The sequence below is a fragment of the Anser cygnoides genome, chromosome 2 (genome assembly GCF_040182565.1).
Source record: "Anser cygnoides isolate HZ-2024a breed goose chromosome 2, Taihu_goose_T2T_genome, whole genome shotgun sequence".
NCBI lineage: Eukaryota > Metazoa > Chordata > Aves > Anseriformes > Anatidae > Anser > Anser cygnoides.
In genome coordinates, this window is record NC_089874.1 from 105261158 (window position 1) to 105278712 (window position 17555).

The following is a 17555-nucleotide window of genomic DNA, read 5'->3' on the forward strand; positions in this document are numbered from 1 at the left end:
AACCTTTAGTGTTTGGCATGTTAATACAATTTTTTTTTTGTTTATTTGTTTATTTGTTTGTTTACTTTAAAGAAGCAAAGCTACTCTGCTTAATTCTTTTATTTATGTTTGAAAGCAGGAAAGCCTTGTGCATTTCATAGAATCATAGAATCATTAAATGGTTTGGGTTAGAAGAGACCTTAAAGATTATCTAGTTCCAACCCCCCTGCCATAGGCAGGGACACCACCCACTAGATCAGGTTGCCTAGGGCCCCATCCAACCCAGCCTTGTGTGGGGCATCTACAACTTCTCTGGGCAACCAGTTCCAATGCCTCATCACCTTCTGAGTGAAGAATTTCTTCCTAACATCTAATCTAAATCTCCCCGATTTTAGTTTACAACCATCCCCCTTGTCCTACATATATCTGCCCATGTAAAAAGTCACTTACCATCTTTTTCATACCCTCCCCCCGAGTACTGAAAGTTTGGAATGAGTTTTCCCCAGATCCTTCTCTTCTTCAAGATGAATATCCTCTCTCAGCCTTTCTTTATAAGAGAGGTGCTCCAGCCCTCTGATCAACTTTGTGGCCCTCCTCTTGACCTGTTCTAACAGATCGACATCTTTCTTGTGTTGGGGATGCAGTACCCTAAGTGAGGACTCACAAGGACAGATAACAGGGGACACAAACAACTCCCTCAACCTGCTGGCCACACCTCTATTGATAAAGCCCAGGATACATTTTTAATTTTTTTAGGGAAAAAAATAAAAAAAAAATCTGCACTGAAAGGGTTGTGAAGCATTGGAACAAGTTGCCCAAAGAAGTAGTTAAGTCACCATCCCTTCAAAGTCATGAAGATATAGAGATTAGTCACATGGTTTAAGGGTGGACTTGGCAGTGCTAGGTTAAAGGTTGGACTAGATGATCCTAAAGATCTTTTCCAACCTAAATGATTCTATGATTCTATGAAATATGAAAATGCTATTTTGGGAGAACACTTTGCGTGGGAAATGGTGTCCAGTACTTCTAGATCAAAAATCATCAATGTTCCTGCAAGAGGAATTTTTAGGATGCTTAAAAACACATTTCTTTCACAGTTTACTTCTGTGCTTCTAGTACAGATGGCAAGCAAAATGTTTTACAAAATGGCAAAGGCTAATGCCTTCTAAATCTGTATATTCATACTCATACTAGAAAGATTTGTCAGGATTTACATAATTCAGACCTTCAAATGACAGAAATAAAGCTGCTTTCTTCTCCTCTGTGCACTCAAGGCAGTAGATTTTTCCCTTTAATGTTCCTATGTATCAGTTTTATGAAATGTTACATCATTTTAAGAAAACTCTCAATCAGACTTCCTGTGGAAAAGTGTTATATCTTTTTAACAAATTTATTTTTTTCTTCATTTGGATTTAGACTCGACGCTAAGCTGATTCAGAGAGTATCTTCAAATTAATTGAACTGCATATCCACATGTTTTACACTATGAACAGATGGATATGAGCCAGGGGAAATCAGCTGTGTTCTCTTATTTTTGCTGTTCATTAGACTATACATAACATTATGGGAGAAACTTTTCTTTTTTTTTTTGAAAAGCTAGGTTTAGAACAAATGGCCTACAGAGTCCTAGAAAATTTAATCTTATAGTACAGTTCTAGAATCAACAGTGTACATATGTTTTGGGTAAAAAACACATGAAAAATACAATTTCCATGTCATCTCTCACTGTATACGTATTTTCTTCTTGTTAGAATAAAGGAGAGGTTATTAACAGAGGTAAGATTAGTCACTGAAGATTCAACGATGCAAAATTTGAGAACAGATGTAGGTCTGTAGAACTGGTTATGTAAGGTCAATCTGGAAACTAGCTTGATTTGTAGTAAGGAATATGCTGTAGGCTCTTCTTATTTTAATGATTGCATACATACATCAAAGATGTATATATGACAAGTTCCTGCCTGGGGTGGCAGGCACATCTCCTCAACGACTACCCCACCTTCTCAGGTACCCTTGCACAATAGGTATGAGGTCAGTGGAACCAAACAATATTGAGGAATATGGTTCATCTGGCTTGGAGGTGTGGGTCAAGTGGTCTATGCCCTGCATCAAAACAGATCCCACCGAGAAAAAAAGACGTGTAATTGTCATAGAAGCTGCCTTCTGAAGGGAACAGAAGACCCATTATGCAGACTGGACCCACTTCTGCTGCCTCCCTGGGGCCTGGGTTAGAGATGTGAAGAGAAAGCTTCCTTCCCTGGTCTTTCTTCAGATTATTACGTATTACTGATTTTTCAGGTAGACAGCACAGAAGTTTCAACAAGAAGTCTGAGGGCAATCAAGAGAGACATCAGGGCCTTGGGACAACTGGTTAAGGGATCAGGAGCACAAGTAGTGTTCTCCTCTATCCCTCCAGTTGCAGGGAATGATGAGGTAAGAAATGGTAAGAGTCAGAAGCTCAATACCTGGCTCCAAGTCTGGTGTCACCAGCGGAACTCTGTTTTTTTTTTTTCCTTTTTTTTTTTTTTTTTTTGATCATGGGTCACTTTGCATGATGCCAGGCCTATTAGCAACAGAGTTCATCTGTCTCAAAGGTGGATAGGATCTTTGCCCAGCAGTTAGCAGAGCTCATTGAAAGGGTTTTAAACTAGATTTGAAGGGGAAAAGAGATAAAACCAGGCTTGACAGAGACAAGCCTGGGGGCAGTATGTCAGTGGTCATGGGGTGGTGTGCTAGCAAGGTCCCTCAGTCTTATACTAGCCATTCCAGTACAGGTAGGGGATGGAGAGCCCTGCAATAGCAAAGGCACAAAGGATGGGTTGGAAGTGTTGAAACAGATGGCTATAAACTCTTCAGACGAGATAGGCTAGGAAAGAAAGGCTGTGGGTTAGCCCTGTGTGTAAGAGAGCGTTCTCTACATCTACCTCAAAGGAGATTGTAGAGGGGTGGGTGTCATTCTCTTCTCCCACGCAACATGTGCTAGGACAAAGAGAAATGGCCTCAGGTTGAACCAGAGGAGGTTTAGGTTGGATATTAAGAAAAAGTTTCCTCACTGAAAGGGTTGTGAAACATTGGAACAGGCTGCCCAGGGAAGTAGTTGAGTCAGCATCCCTGAAGGTGTTCAAAAGATGCGTAGATATGTGCTTAGGGACACGGTTTAGTGGTATTCTTGGCAGTGATAAGTTAATGGTTGGACTTCATGATCTTGGAGGTCTTTTCCAACCTAAATGATTCTAGGATTCAATGGAGGATCAGTTTCTAGACTTGAGCACTGTACTTTATGGCTACTGTGGTGTAACATACTTAATCGAGGTCCAGACTTACAGTCAACTGTTTGACATACAGAGTTTCCAGATTTTGGGTAAACAGTGAGGACATACTTTTTTTTTTTTTTTTTTTTATCATCTACATTCTTTTTATATCTGTAAACAATCCTGCTATCTAGAACCTTGCTGCTTTCTGATACTTTTGACAAGTATGATCATCTTAGCTTCTCCTATGTGTTTAGGGAGCGTCCTGAAATATCTTTCTTGCCTTCTGCTTCCTATCTTTCCCTTAACCAACCAACCAACCAACCAACCAACCAAACAAACAAAAAGAAACCCTCACTCCTCCCTCTTAGTTAGAATGTATACCATCCAATTCAAAGACTAAGAATGCAGATTGGTTGACATAGAGTGTAGCAGGTTTGGCAAGCTTTGGAACGGGTTTTCTGAGTGAGACCATATTGGCTGTGAGGCTCAGGCATGCTTCTCAGTGTCTCCGGAGTCTCTGGCTTCCCATTCTCCATGAGTGCTATGTGGACAAACAGCTCATATATTCTCAGATGTTTGTCAGGATGACAATGAGATTATATAAATAATGACAAATATACAGATGGTGAAGTGCATCTTGGCTAATTTACTCTGTGGAGGTAGCAGTTAAGTTGTTACTACTTAAGGGAAATGGCCAACAGAGAATGTCTGTGGTTCTACTATGCTATTAAATAGTCTCATGAATGAGCAAAAAGAAGTAATTTCAGCTGAGAATACAATAAATATATTATATACTTCACTTTCTTAAAGCAATGTCTTAGCAATAAATCATTTTAAGATGCTGAATTATCTCTTTGAAATAATCATGAGTTGAAGTAAACTATCTTCTCAAAGAGCTTCCACGAATATGGCCTAAACTATTTGTTTATCAACTATTTATTTATCTGTTGCACACAATGGTGCTCACAGGAACTAAGTTAAAGTCTGGCAGTTTTGCATGTTCAGTGATTATGTGAAAGAAAACATGAGTTTCAATACAATCTTGTATATAAAAGCTGAACTAAAAAAAAAAAAAACCTAAGCAGTTTTTAAATGAATTGGTTTGCCATGTGTTAAAGACTTGTGTTCTTTACTCATAGATGAGAATTTTCATTAATACTACAATAACCTGGAAAGCTAATAAGAGAAGTGAGAAGAACTGAGTGGTCTCTGAAAAATAAATAAGTAAATAAAATAATTAATAAATAAAAGTAATTCCAAATCCATTGTACTCAGTCTAAATCTTTTTACTGGCTCCCTTGGGCTTGAGAAGAGGACTATATTTTAGGGAGAGTTAGATAAATGAGCAATTCTTCAGCTATCTGCAGATTCTAGCCAGGTTAGAGAATCATATTTTCATTTAACACAAAAAAGAAGGAGAAGTGATGTTTTTTTTTTTGTTTTTTGTTTGTGTGAATTAAATTGACCCTATTCTAAATTTAGCAGAGATGACATAATACATGTGAGGAATGAGTAAGGAATAATAAGAATCCCTGTTTTTCCTTATCTATCTTTTTGTCATTAACTCATTGTAGTTGAGCATGGCAGTACCAAGGTTAGTGTGAGTGAGTCAGACTCAGTGGGTGGCAAGCGTATCCCTGCATTTGATGAACACCTTTTACAGCATAACCAGTGGATCTACTTCAGATATGCGCTTGTCTGGTGTTACTTGAACTTATCCCTCCAGAACTTGAAAGGGAGTCAGAAAAGAGGCCATATGAGATGTGGAGTTTGTGATAAGGTAAAAAAGTAAAGTCTGACTCAGCTTTCCTGTTATGGATGCAGAGAGGAACCTGTATGTTGTCAAAATTATTTAGGTGGTGGAATACTAGGAGGCAAATGAAAGCATCAGGATCACAGGAGAAGGAAACTATTTTGCATATGTTTGTATGTGAATATGGAAATATATATATATAATATGTAAACTATTTCTGAGTGAAGGAAGTAAATACAATCTTAAAGCAAAGGCTGAGAAATCTGGAAGTGACCATGTAATTGCCATTAACTCAAGACTAAGGGTCTCTGTAAGCATTAGGAAATGATCTTATATACACCTCTAGTAAAATAAAGCTTTTTTTTTTTTTTTTTTTACATAGTCAAATTACTGAGTATCTCTTTGCACTTCAGTGGTGAGATAGTGACAGGATTCTAGTTATGGCTCTTTCTTCCTGAATTTTCATTTTGATGCTACTAGCAATGTTATTTGGTTGAGGTCTCTTAGCGCTATAAAGCAAGGCTCTGTTGTGAGGGGAAAAATATGAACTGTGTACATTGAACTGTGTACAAGAAACTTGAGTGACAGATTCTTGGTATGCATTCTGGCAAAAGGAGGAAGAAATTACTCTCTTTCGTGAAGTTTTAATTAGGAATCATTTTCAGAGCTATGCTGTTTCTCGGTGTTTGAGCTGAGACTTCTGAAAGAAGGGGGTTTCCTTTGTCTTTGTGACCTACCGTGAAGCTGCTCAAGGGCATACACTTTATAAATAAACAAGCTGAATAGAGCTCCATGTCACTACTTTCTCTTTCATCAGAAAGTCACCTCTATAAGGCCAAAATACCAGGTACTGCTTGACAAAAAGACAACAATAGAATACACTCTACAGCTTTTTTGCTACTGCTTGAAAAATAAAAAGCATCAGTGGTAAATAAAGATGCTAGCTGAAGTGAAATGGAAAGGACAGAACAGAGGGGGATGTACTTGATTCTAAGTAATAATAACCACTAGTGGACCAGCTACCAGGTAGCTGTACCTTGCTATTTGTATAGCTGTTACTAGAAATTATGGGCATTGAGAAGGATATACAGTAGGCAAAAAAAAAAAAAAAAAAAAAAAAGAGGGATTTTTCTTTTTTATTTGTGTCTCTTTATATTGATTTATAGCAGCAGATAAAATGTGCTGTAAGCTTGTGACACTATCTACTAACTTCATCTAAGGTACATTGGTTTGCCAAGCAAGTAAGCAAAACCATCTGGGTCTTAGACTTAATTTATATTAATTTAATTTAAATTATTCAGGTTTTATATTCAAAATATAACCTATTTTATTGGTAGCTTTTGTGGAAGTGCAATACTAAGAGTTACTCTTAGATCATGTGTGCTGTATATCATTCATGAGCTGTCTCATGACCCATCTGTGAAAATAAATGTCATCTAGAGTGTGTTGCTGACTTTCACCCCTTCATAAATTGCAATTTATTAGTTCACCAAGGGAAGTAAGAGCTGTTTCCAGATACAGACAAGTTAACAAGCTCCTAGTCCTCAGTCTTGAACAGCCAAATTTCGTGCATACAGACTCTTCGTTCAATTTCTGTACTTTTGCATCTGCATCCTAATTTTGGAAAAAACCCACACAGAACAGTAAGTGCAGAGAAGCTAAGTCTCTGTTCCTCCTTAATCATCTGAATAGCCATGATAGTTAAATAACAATGCAATTGACATAGCTAGAACTTCTTTTAACTAGATGATCAGGGAAGGATAAGAAATTAAAAGTAAATAAATGATTGAGAAGGCTATTTCAGAATTTGCAGTTTGGCAAACTGAAAGCATTTTACTATGACAGTGTGTTTTGCCAATTCTGACTTCAAAGAAATCTGGAGTACAGTTCTGAAAGTACTTGATTTTCTGCCAGCTTAGTGACACAGATGGGCTGATGAAGCATCTCAGTTTCCATCTACTGAACTGAGTATTTGGCTCGACTGGATGCTTTGAGACCAAGAGCTTTACTGATACGCTATAGATTCTCTAGTATTTCAGGATTACTGGTGAAAATAAAGCCTGAGTGGAAATACAATATAAAGTATACTAAAGACAGTTTGGAAATTTCAAAATGATACAGTTTTCCATGAGTAGGAAGAACCTCTCTAAACTCTGCCCTACTTAGGCAGGGAAGGATGCTGCCCTGAAAACTTTGCAGAATAAATATGTCTTTACTAGAAGGGTGACAAATAACTTTGAATATATGGGAACTCTGGAGTAAATTCACAAACTGTAGGGACTCATTCTTCCTTTCCCAAATTATAACTGTCATTTTGTTGGGTAGGCAATGATCTTTCCAAAGGTCTTATTCTGCCATCTGTAAACTCTTTTTTGGTATGCACTAGCATACAAGTTTACTCAATCAAACTCTATTAAGGAAGGAGTTCTGGATTCTTCATGGGAAGCAATGCTGAAGATGTTTCAGGTACAAGTAACACAAAATACAATGAAATGGCCACCAGTCTGTGAACATTTCACTAGGCTTGAAATCAGAAAACCACAAGTTTGCTCTTAAAACATCTTCTTGCCACTATTAGAGAAGAGCAAAATTTCAAAATAGTTCTTATTTTAACAAAGGTAAAGTGTCCCCTTACATTAATACTTTTAAATTATGAGAGCAATTTAAAAAAAAAAAAAAAATCCATCTTTTAGAACAATATTCTTGTATTCTTTTTCAAACTAAAGTTCATTCCATTTTTTAACTCAATCCAGTGAATAACAGTTCAGTAAAAAGACTCTCTGGTAAATTTCCAATATGATGAAAGTGAACTGGAATAACTAAAACAGCGGTTTGTGTGGACTTTTGTAGATGAAGTTTCAAACCCCAATAAGCAACTTGAATGTTTTGACTGGGGATTTCCTTTGCTTATGTTAACAAAGAATACTGTAAAATATTTCAAGAGGAAATGAACAGCAACAGGTGTTCTTCTCATTGGAAAATAAATTTATGAAGTATATGTAAGCTCAGAATGCAGGGTTGCTGCAGAGATAGACAAATTTTTATGCCTGCTATATGCAGTAGACAATAATCACTTTTTGACAGTAAAACTCTTAATCTAGAGAAAAATTAAATTAAGTTCTAATGTGTCTTTTCTGCAGGCTACTAAAATCTTTAATCTAGGTTTGAGTTCCCCTAGTCCTTGTCCTGAAACTAGCTAGTCTTTTATTTCAATGCAGAGAAAAATGTGCTTCCTTTGGTCTCTGCACCATATTAACGTTCTTGAGTGGGTGAAGCTTTCCTAAACATCTTTATCTCTTTACAAACTACATATTGAGATTTTTAACACATCTAATTTTACAATAGGATTTTTCAGCCTCAGTAGTTCTCAACTCCCACTTTACAGCTTGACAAGTGATTACTGAGGCATTAATAAATAAATAAAACCCTGGAGGATTTTTTGTTATTGTTAAAAGGAAGCTGAAAATTAGCTTATCCATGTCAATAGTAAACAAAAAAAAAAGTTAACAAAAATAAAACGGAGAAAAAGGAGGCGAGTGAACACTTTACTGATTTTCTAAAATCAGTACCACACAGGATTTGTGACAAAATGTCCATTTAAACTACTCTTATGTCCATTCAAGATACTCTCATGTTCTCTCATGCAAAATAGACATGACTTTTCTCTCTTTCTGTATCAGACCACAACCTGTAAAATAAAGAATACAAAGGCCTGTTGGAGACATCTGAGCATAAAATCACCAGTGCTGGTGAGAATTTTTGACATTAGATTGTAAGAATCAAGAAACCTGGACAGCAAATGAAAGTATGTAAATACAAATTTAGAAGGTTAAGAACTCAGAAAACAGCAACCTGTGCTTTTAATGATACCATTTTACTACAGTTTCACTGCAATGTGGACTTATTGGAGTCTGCCCTCCTAGACCCATCATTTAGGGCTTTCAGTCCTGATAGTCAGGCCTCAGTATACACCACTTGATGCAGAGTTGCAAATTATATACTAGACAGTGTTCAGGACCCTAAGTAATAAATGAGTAAATGAATCAGAATTTGTTACCATGATACCTGCTTTGAAGTCCACAGTTTTACATCATATCAAGCGTTGTTTTTTGTTGGTTGTGGTGTTGTTTTTTTTTTCCTTTTTATGAGATAGAAGAAAAAAAATTATGCAAGTGGCTCTTAAAAGATAAGAGGCTATAATAGAAAGAGAAATTAATGTAGATCATAAGACATTTCAACTAAGGTGAAAATGCTTTTAAATAACATGACCAAAATAATTTTCCATAGAACTTATATGGCAGATTTTCTACTGTGAGAAACAGCTCACAAAAATAATCACTGAAAATAACTTTTTCTCAGTATCTTTTAAAGTAAATGAAGTTTTACTTTTCTAAGTTTTGTTGTTGTTGTTTTGTTTTGTTTTCATTAGTAGAATAATTCCATTTTCTCTGAGAAGAATCAGCTATGCTATGTCTCACTGATTCAGCCACTGGACATCTTTATTGAAAATTACTCTGGGGCAGTGTACGAGCACTGCGGCTTTGTCTGGTTGATAGGGCAGGTGGGCTGCTTAGCACTAGAAACAATGTGCTTCCAAAGTTTTAACCTTTGTGTGTGCTGAAGTATATGAAACCATAAATATGATGTAAAAACAAAAGCAGCATTGTTGGGAGTATTTTTTTTTTTTTAGTGGATTTCTCCCCTGTGTCTGACAATGGACTTTTGTTCTACTATACCAGCAGTGAGACCCTGACTTTCATCAGCAATTACAGAAACCTCACTGGAATAAAAATCTCTAAATGGATTATCTGGTATCTAATAGGGTACAATCTCCAATTAAATTTCTGGGTGTTCCAAAATCCATGACCTGTCTCTTTCTTATATGTATTTCTTTGAGTTCACAGAGCATTCTTTCCTTCACCAATAAAAATAATACAGTTTCTCTCCTCTCCTTAGCTGCCTACTTGCAGAAACTCTTAGAAAATAGAGTATTTGAAATGTCTTCATTTGAGGTCAATACCTCAAAATTATTATTATATTATGTAATAATAATACTATACCAAATTAAAATATTAATTTTTATATCATATTTGAGTTAAATTAATACTCACTTTAATTATTAGTATCAAAATACCTTTGTTATCCCTGTCTTTCTTAAAATTTAGTTCAAATCGTCACATGATTAAACATTATAGGGGCAAGCAGTATTTAGGATGAAGATAAACAGAGAAAAACATGTCCATAAAAAGTATGATCAGAGAAATCTGAGAAGCCTAGGTTAAAAATAAATATATTTTAGTAGATGTTTAGTAGAATAAAGAGCAGTTGAGTTTATGCCTGTTTGCACATGTGGGAAATTGCACCATAAAAAAAAGCATGGGATTATTGGCAAGGAAAGTAGTATGTTTGTTATTAAGATACGAAGAAATCTATACTGAGTCTACAGGCCTGGGGGGGGGGGGGGGGGGAACCATCTTTTGAAATTATCTATTCTATAAATGCATGCTATAGCAAAAAGAGCTGGACAGACATTACAGACATTATGGCACCATCTTATCAAGTGGTTGTCGAGGTAACCTCTGAACAAATGTGTGAGAACAGGACAGCTCATCACTTTTTGAGGATGCATGGAGCCCACAGAGGGATTGAGATCACTACTTGGAAGTCACAGAAAAACAGTCTGTAATAGTCTGCTGGTTATATTGGAGTGAACAGGTAATTATACAAACCCAGTTACTACAGGGACTGAGTTGTGTTGGAATAAATAAATCTAAAATACAACCTCCTGATCTTACTAATTATTAATTTAATTCTTGCCTTTGGGATGCAAAAATAAAATAAAATAAGGGGAAACCAACATACATATATTCATTTGTTTGAAATATAATTGTAATGCTTTCAAAACCAGAAGTATGAACTATTGTTCAATATTTTTTACATATAATATACAAAAAATCTGCAGATCTTTTCCCCTGATTTGTTTTCAAATCTGTATAAAAATTGAAGAATTAATTCCGATCTTCTTCATTTGAAGTACCTCAGAATTGTAAGTATTTTAATCTAACAAATTATTCCAATAAAAAAAAATATCATTAGGTGTGGTGATATGGTAAAAAAAAAATAATAATAATAGTAGAAAAAAAAATCATTAATTTAGAGAAATAGTGTCAGGGTTATGACCTATTCTGTCTTAATATTTTGGCAAGGCCTAAAGACTGCATGTTGGGTTCAAAGTCCTTGTGCTAAGCAAAGATAAAATGAAAAGAATTATCCTTCCACTGGGAGAATATCAGTCTGCTTCAGGGCTTCACCTGTAAGTGTGCGCACCTTCCTCTGACTTGTCATGTCTAAGATGAGCAGAAGTACTTGACCTGTACCATACCCAAGAAATGGTAGCTAAGCATGTTCTGCAAGAGGTCCATTTTTTTTTACTTACCTTTCAGCTTACAGAAAAGAGCTGAAAAACTGTGGCTATAGTCAACTGCTGAAGGGAAAAGTGGTTAAACTTTTCATCAGAATAGCAGGAAAAGGGCAGAACTGGGAACTGAAAGAGGAGAGACAAGTCACTCTAAATGGTGCTGTTGCATTACATTTAAGCTGGGCTTGACATTGTGCTTGTGACTGCTTTCATTTAGCTTTTCATTTAACTTTTATCTCATGCTGATCTGCTTGGAAGTGCTAGCTTTTTGTGGGATAAAATAAGAACTGGGAAGTCTGTTAGTGCACATTCCTTCTAAATGACTAAAGGAGTTTTGATTTAGGTCGGAAGATTTCTGTGAAAATATGTAGAAATAACTCATCATATATAAGCTTTTTAAATGTGACTACATACCCTTGCTCTAATGAAAGGACCTTGTGAGAACATGAATCAGTTATGATATTAGGCATCAAACCACTCTAGTGTATAGTAGAGTATTAAGTATATGTGAATAAACCACATTTGACAAAGCAGTGATAGAAAAGTCTGGTAGAATTAAAGACTCTGTAACAAACACTTTAATGCTTTTCTTATAAGAAAAAGACATTGCAAGCTAGCACAGTATTTTTTCACATTGTTCTGCATCAAAATCTAAATGTGTACAAAGGACTCCACTGTATTTTGTCAGCAATATTCTGAAAAAAAATCTATATTAGAAGGTTTTCATTCTTTCCCTGTGTTTCTCATCTTCTTCTTTCATTATATGTAATTATTTCTTAAGCTAATGAGAGCTTAATTTCGATGAAACCTTTCGAGATAATAGTGTGTGCACATAATTGCATGAAAGGTAGAGCATTTAAAATATTAAATAATTCTAATCTTGAATACCTGATAGCATCATAGAAATATATGAATCAGCTTTAGACAAATAGTTTTCCAGTCTCAGGAGAGTTCAAGGAAATTAATAAACTACCTGCACTTATTGTGGAAAATAATGCTTTGGTCAGCAAAAAAAAAACAACTTCTACCTTGTTAGCAAATTCCCTGGAGTAAATTAGCAAGGTATTTGGCAAATAGTCTCATTCCTTAAACTGAGTGTATGATCAAATTCACCAACAAGAACTAATTTGAGGCTCATTAGGCAGGATTTATTTTTTTCTTGAGCAGATCATGTTAGATAATTTAAAATAGAAAGGAGCAAACAAAGAAGAGAACATATCAACTTCCCCAAATTATCCGTTAATGCAAGTGAAAGAGGACTTCAGACTCTAAGCAGAATTTGACCTAAATCAAATCCCACATTCTCACAGTGATGATAACATGAGTTCTGGCAGACATTAGTTGCTGCTAGGTTCAGGAAATATTTCAGAAAACGTAAATGAAATGTACATAAGAATTATGGGGCAATGTGAGAAACTATTTATAAATTACATCATTAAAATATATAAACACAACATAAATGTAAATTCTAATATAAATATAAATTTAAATATATTGTTCCAGTTTGTCAGTTTATTTACAGCACTGAAAATCATTGCAACAAGCAGATATTTTCAATGTATTTCAGTTTTGAAATATTTTTAGGATAAATTCCAACCTATTAGAAAGACCTTCAGAGGAACTTTTTCAGCTCTCCCCAAACAAAAACAGAAGTAGCAAATTTCACTGGTACTCCACTGGCCTTACTGGAAGTGGTATTAAAATATAAAGCACTAGATCTTCTAGCCTGAGCAATTAACCAATACCTGGAGAGTTTTTAGTTGACTGGCAGAAGAAAAATCATTTAGTGTATGATTCAGATGTTTTATGGGAATAGGTTTGTTTATGTCATCATTTCATCTTTCTCCAAATATGTTAGGAATAGGGAGGGGTGGCTTGCATGTTAAGATTCCTAGATTTGCCTTTTGTGTAACTATCTTGGCCAATGGAAAATGTGCTGTTTGGCTTTCTCCCAGGTCCATCTTGCAGACACCTCCCACTGCCTGCCTGCTGGCCTGCTGCTTCCCTCCATAGCTGCAGCCTCTCAAACCACAAGGATCCCATATTTGTTTTTTCGTTTCCAGCTAGCATTTCTGCTCTCACATCTTAGCTTCTGACTGGTCCTTCCAAGCAGCACCTTTCTGTGGCTGCCCACTGTTTCAGCATTTAATTAGCACTTAAGTGAGATTTAATTCCTACTTCTGCTTAATCTGAATGAAGGGTGGTAAGCAAGACTCCACCACTGATACAATGAACAAGCTGATTGGCAGCCACTGATATAAGTGAACAAGAAAATACAAGATATATTAAAAAAAATAGGATAACAAAATGAAAAGCAGGTATATTTGGCTTGTAATCATACCTCCCAACTATATTTCTTTGTGTATGTATATTCACGAGAAACTGATAAACAGGTACAGTTAGCTAACTTGACAGTTTAGAGACTGAGGTGTCTAAAATTCTTATTACTTAAAGTTTCCAGTTTGCAGATACGTTTTGGTTGCCAAGCCATTGTAGCATGTAAGAAATCTTTACCTTTTTGGATCAGAATGCAAAAAAGTCTGCATTTCAGGACTATGTCTGCTCAGTTTCCTTTAATCTAGCTAAAATCCTCTAGGTGATGAGAGGTAGCAGGATAAGATCTTAGCACATTGTTATAGAAGATGAGAAGAAAAAAGGTGGCATTGGCTCTAGCATTCAGAGTAAAAAACAGGGAGTGATGTGTAGAGGACATCTTGCTTGAAGTCAGATTCCATACATGGACAGAGCAGAGCCTATTTTGTGTGGTTTACATCCCTCAAGGATGCTCATATCTCCAGCAAGAGTTCTGTGAGAAGGATAAGATTTGGTGGTTAAACTACGTATTTATACCTCTATATTTATATCATAAAATGCACAGAAATTTGAAACAGTCATGATCTGAGCTAGGTGTACATTTCTGAATAAAAGAAGCACTGACATATCTACAAAAAGCTATCTGGACTGTCAGCGTAGAAGCAGGAAGAAGACTTTCTGCAATTTGAGAGAGCTCCTTTGCACAAGTTCTTTCTGTTTTTCTGCAAGCTCAATGCAAAGTATGAACCCATAGCTAGTAGCACATATTGGAGTAAAAGAATAGATTCTGCTGGAGAACAATGTTAGAACTTTCCCATTAAAGATTTTTTACATGAATGTATTTTTGATTATTTGCTTAATGTTCCCTTGATGGTCATCACTTTGAGCATCAAAAGCCATATGGTAAGTAAACACACACAGTTGCTCCATGGCAGATGTTCCCAAAAATCCCACTAGGCTGCATTTCTGGCCCTCCTCATGAATGATGGCATTGGCCTTTTGTTGCGACCTGGAGAGGCCAGGACTCACCCACAATCAGCTCCTCAAGAGAAGAGAGGAAAGGTAAGTGGCAGCACCCTGTAGCTGCAGGCGCCAATGCTTCCCCTCACTCCCACAGCTGCAAGCCCCAAACCATCAGCCTCTCCCACCTGGAAAGCCTATCTGGAGTATATGAGGAACAGCCCTCATATACTGTACCAGTACCAGGTCTGGGTTTAAATCACTTTGAGCACCTTGCCATACTAGCCTGGCAACATGCGGAGCCAGGATCTCATCCAGACAAGTGATGTGATAATGGAAGAATGTGCTATCAACCAAGGGGTCTCATCCCAATGTTCATGTGGAACGTCAAGGTAATTAACTTCAGTGCAAGATACCTGAGTGCACTAGCTTTTGAGTCCTAGCTTTTGAGCAGACCTCCTCTGACCTTTCAGTTGATTTGAAGAGAGCTTGCTGTTTTGTAGCTAGAAGGTAGCAGGAACCTCAGATCTTTTAAATCATAATCAATGCATGCTTATTTTCAGTGCCACTCATGCTCAGATGTTTCTGAGATAAGTAATTTTAATTTGACCATAATATTATCAACTGTTCCCAAAAGGCATACTTAAATTAAAAGTATTTTATTAGGGTTTCAGAGAGAAAAAAAAATCAGCTACTTAGAGATGATGATGATGATTATTATTATTTTATTATTTTTAAAGGGGATAACTTCTCCAAATAGATAGGATATGCCATTAAAATTTTTCATCATATCAGTATAAAAGAAGCAAAATGTTGGAAAGCCATTGTGTTATAATATATGTATATATATAAGTCCATATTGTTATAGTATTTAGACAACAATATTGGAAATTCACATTCAGTTAAGTTTGTGAGTACATATCAGGCCCTCTCTCTTTTCCCATTCCTTGGTCCAGCCATGCAGAGGGAGCTAGATCTTGTTGCTAAAAGGTATCATTCTACATTGAAAAATATCATGGAGGGCAGTCTTAGAGAAATATGAGAAACTTTTGGACATTTGGTCTTTCCCAGTGTTTAGGTGCAATAAATTCTTTATTTAAATGTAGATTAAGGCATCCTGACTCTTAAACCAGCAGGTTTTCTGAACTTCTTTATTTTTTTTTTTTTTTTTTTGCTTTTTTTTAAGCATCCATCTATTTGAGGAGTTAAGCAGCCCTTGAAGGCAATCATCTCAGAAGACTGCAATTAGAAGTTCTAGGTTAAGATAATTTTCACCAGGGACCATCAACAGAGTCATAAAATCTTACTGTCCTCTCTGCTTTGAATTAAATGAGTAAAATTCTTCTTGTTTTCTTTGCTGGTATTCAGTGGTGAGCAGTTACACTTGCTTTTATTTCACCTTGTCTTACCCATTTTCTAAGAGCTTTTCAGTGGCGTCATTTGCCTCTAGGTTTATGCTTGCAAACAGAAAGTTACATTTCATGCAATAACAGCTTAAATGTCAGAGGTGCCATAGTGATTTTCCACAATTTGGATTAATTATTTTGTAGTTTGTGGTTATAATTTTGTAGTTTCAGAGGTGAAAGGGACCTGATGAGTTGACTTTGATTTAAGACTATGTTTTTGAACACAGCAAGACCATTTCAAGCATTGTATCATTTTTATGCACAGATATTTCTACTATTTGAATTATTGTGCTAAAAGAACAGTAATGTTGACTGGCTTAAGTAAAATTTTATGAAAATTGAATTCCATACATGTTCTGTATATGTATGTGTTGTCAATTTAAAAGACTGGCTTGGCATCAGCCTTCATTAGGGAGGTCTGAAACTATTTCTCTGGTCTGCCACCCACTCGTGGTGATCTCTGAGTGTCAGCTGATCTGCCTTGCTACATCTATGCATTTATGAATGACCAGAATGACAACGTCCATTTCTTCAAGACTTCTAGCACCTGAATACCCTGCCTGTAGTCTACTTTACCACATAAAAATATTGATTCTTGCATGATTTGAAGGACACTTTAACCAGTCTCTGAATTCATTTGCATGCTGACAGTATATGAAGTTGGACAGGATAGTTTTGAGGTTAGCTATAGGGCTGGTTTTAAAAAAAAAAAAAAAAAAGTAGGCTCCCCTGCTGTAAACTAGGCCTCACAGTTCTGCAGCAGAATTATGTTTATTTTCCATCTCAAAGAACTCTATGTCCATAATAGCTTTCATGAATAGGATTTTCAGGTACTATAATAATAGGGGGTATATATACCTTTATGAATACTAACATAAATACATTATTTATAAAGCAACAGGAAACTGAAGAATAAGATGTGGAAACAAAGAGAGCAGCAACAGAAGTCCTCCATTGCCTCTCCCATTTCTCTCTCAGTAAAAGAACACCACTGAAGCTATGATGATTTGTGTTGTCTATTACAGAAACTGCATTTAAGAAATATTTAGCAAGACCAAGACACAAATGCATAGTCATAACTATAAATACCTCCAAAGTAAACAGAAAGCTCAAGCATTGTTTAATAGCATGTCTCCGGATAGACAGCTTTCATAATGGGTTAGTTTTGTTCCCTTACTGGATTTCCACTCAAGAAATATTACACTACTGAAACTGTTATGTTGATTTTTTGCCCAAGACAAAAGGATTATTACATATTGGGATGAAAATAATTCTCTTTCCCTTGGAAATACTGTGTTTCATAAATGGGAGAATATTATGTTAATATAACTATGTAAGAGCAGCATGATTTTTCTTAATCTGAATACTAATTCATTTATTTATTAGTATTTTTATAGTAGAAAAAGAATATTCGGTGAAATAACACTAAAAAAGTGGCCCCTTTGGATATATTTTTAATTCAATTTATTTTAATT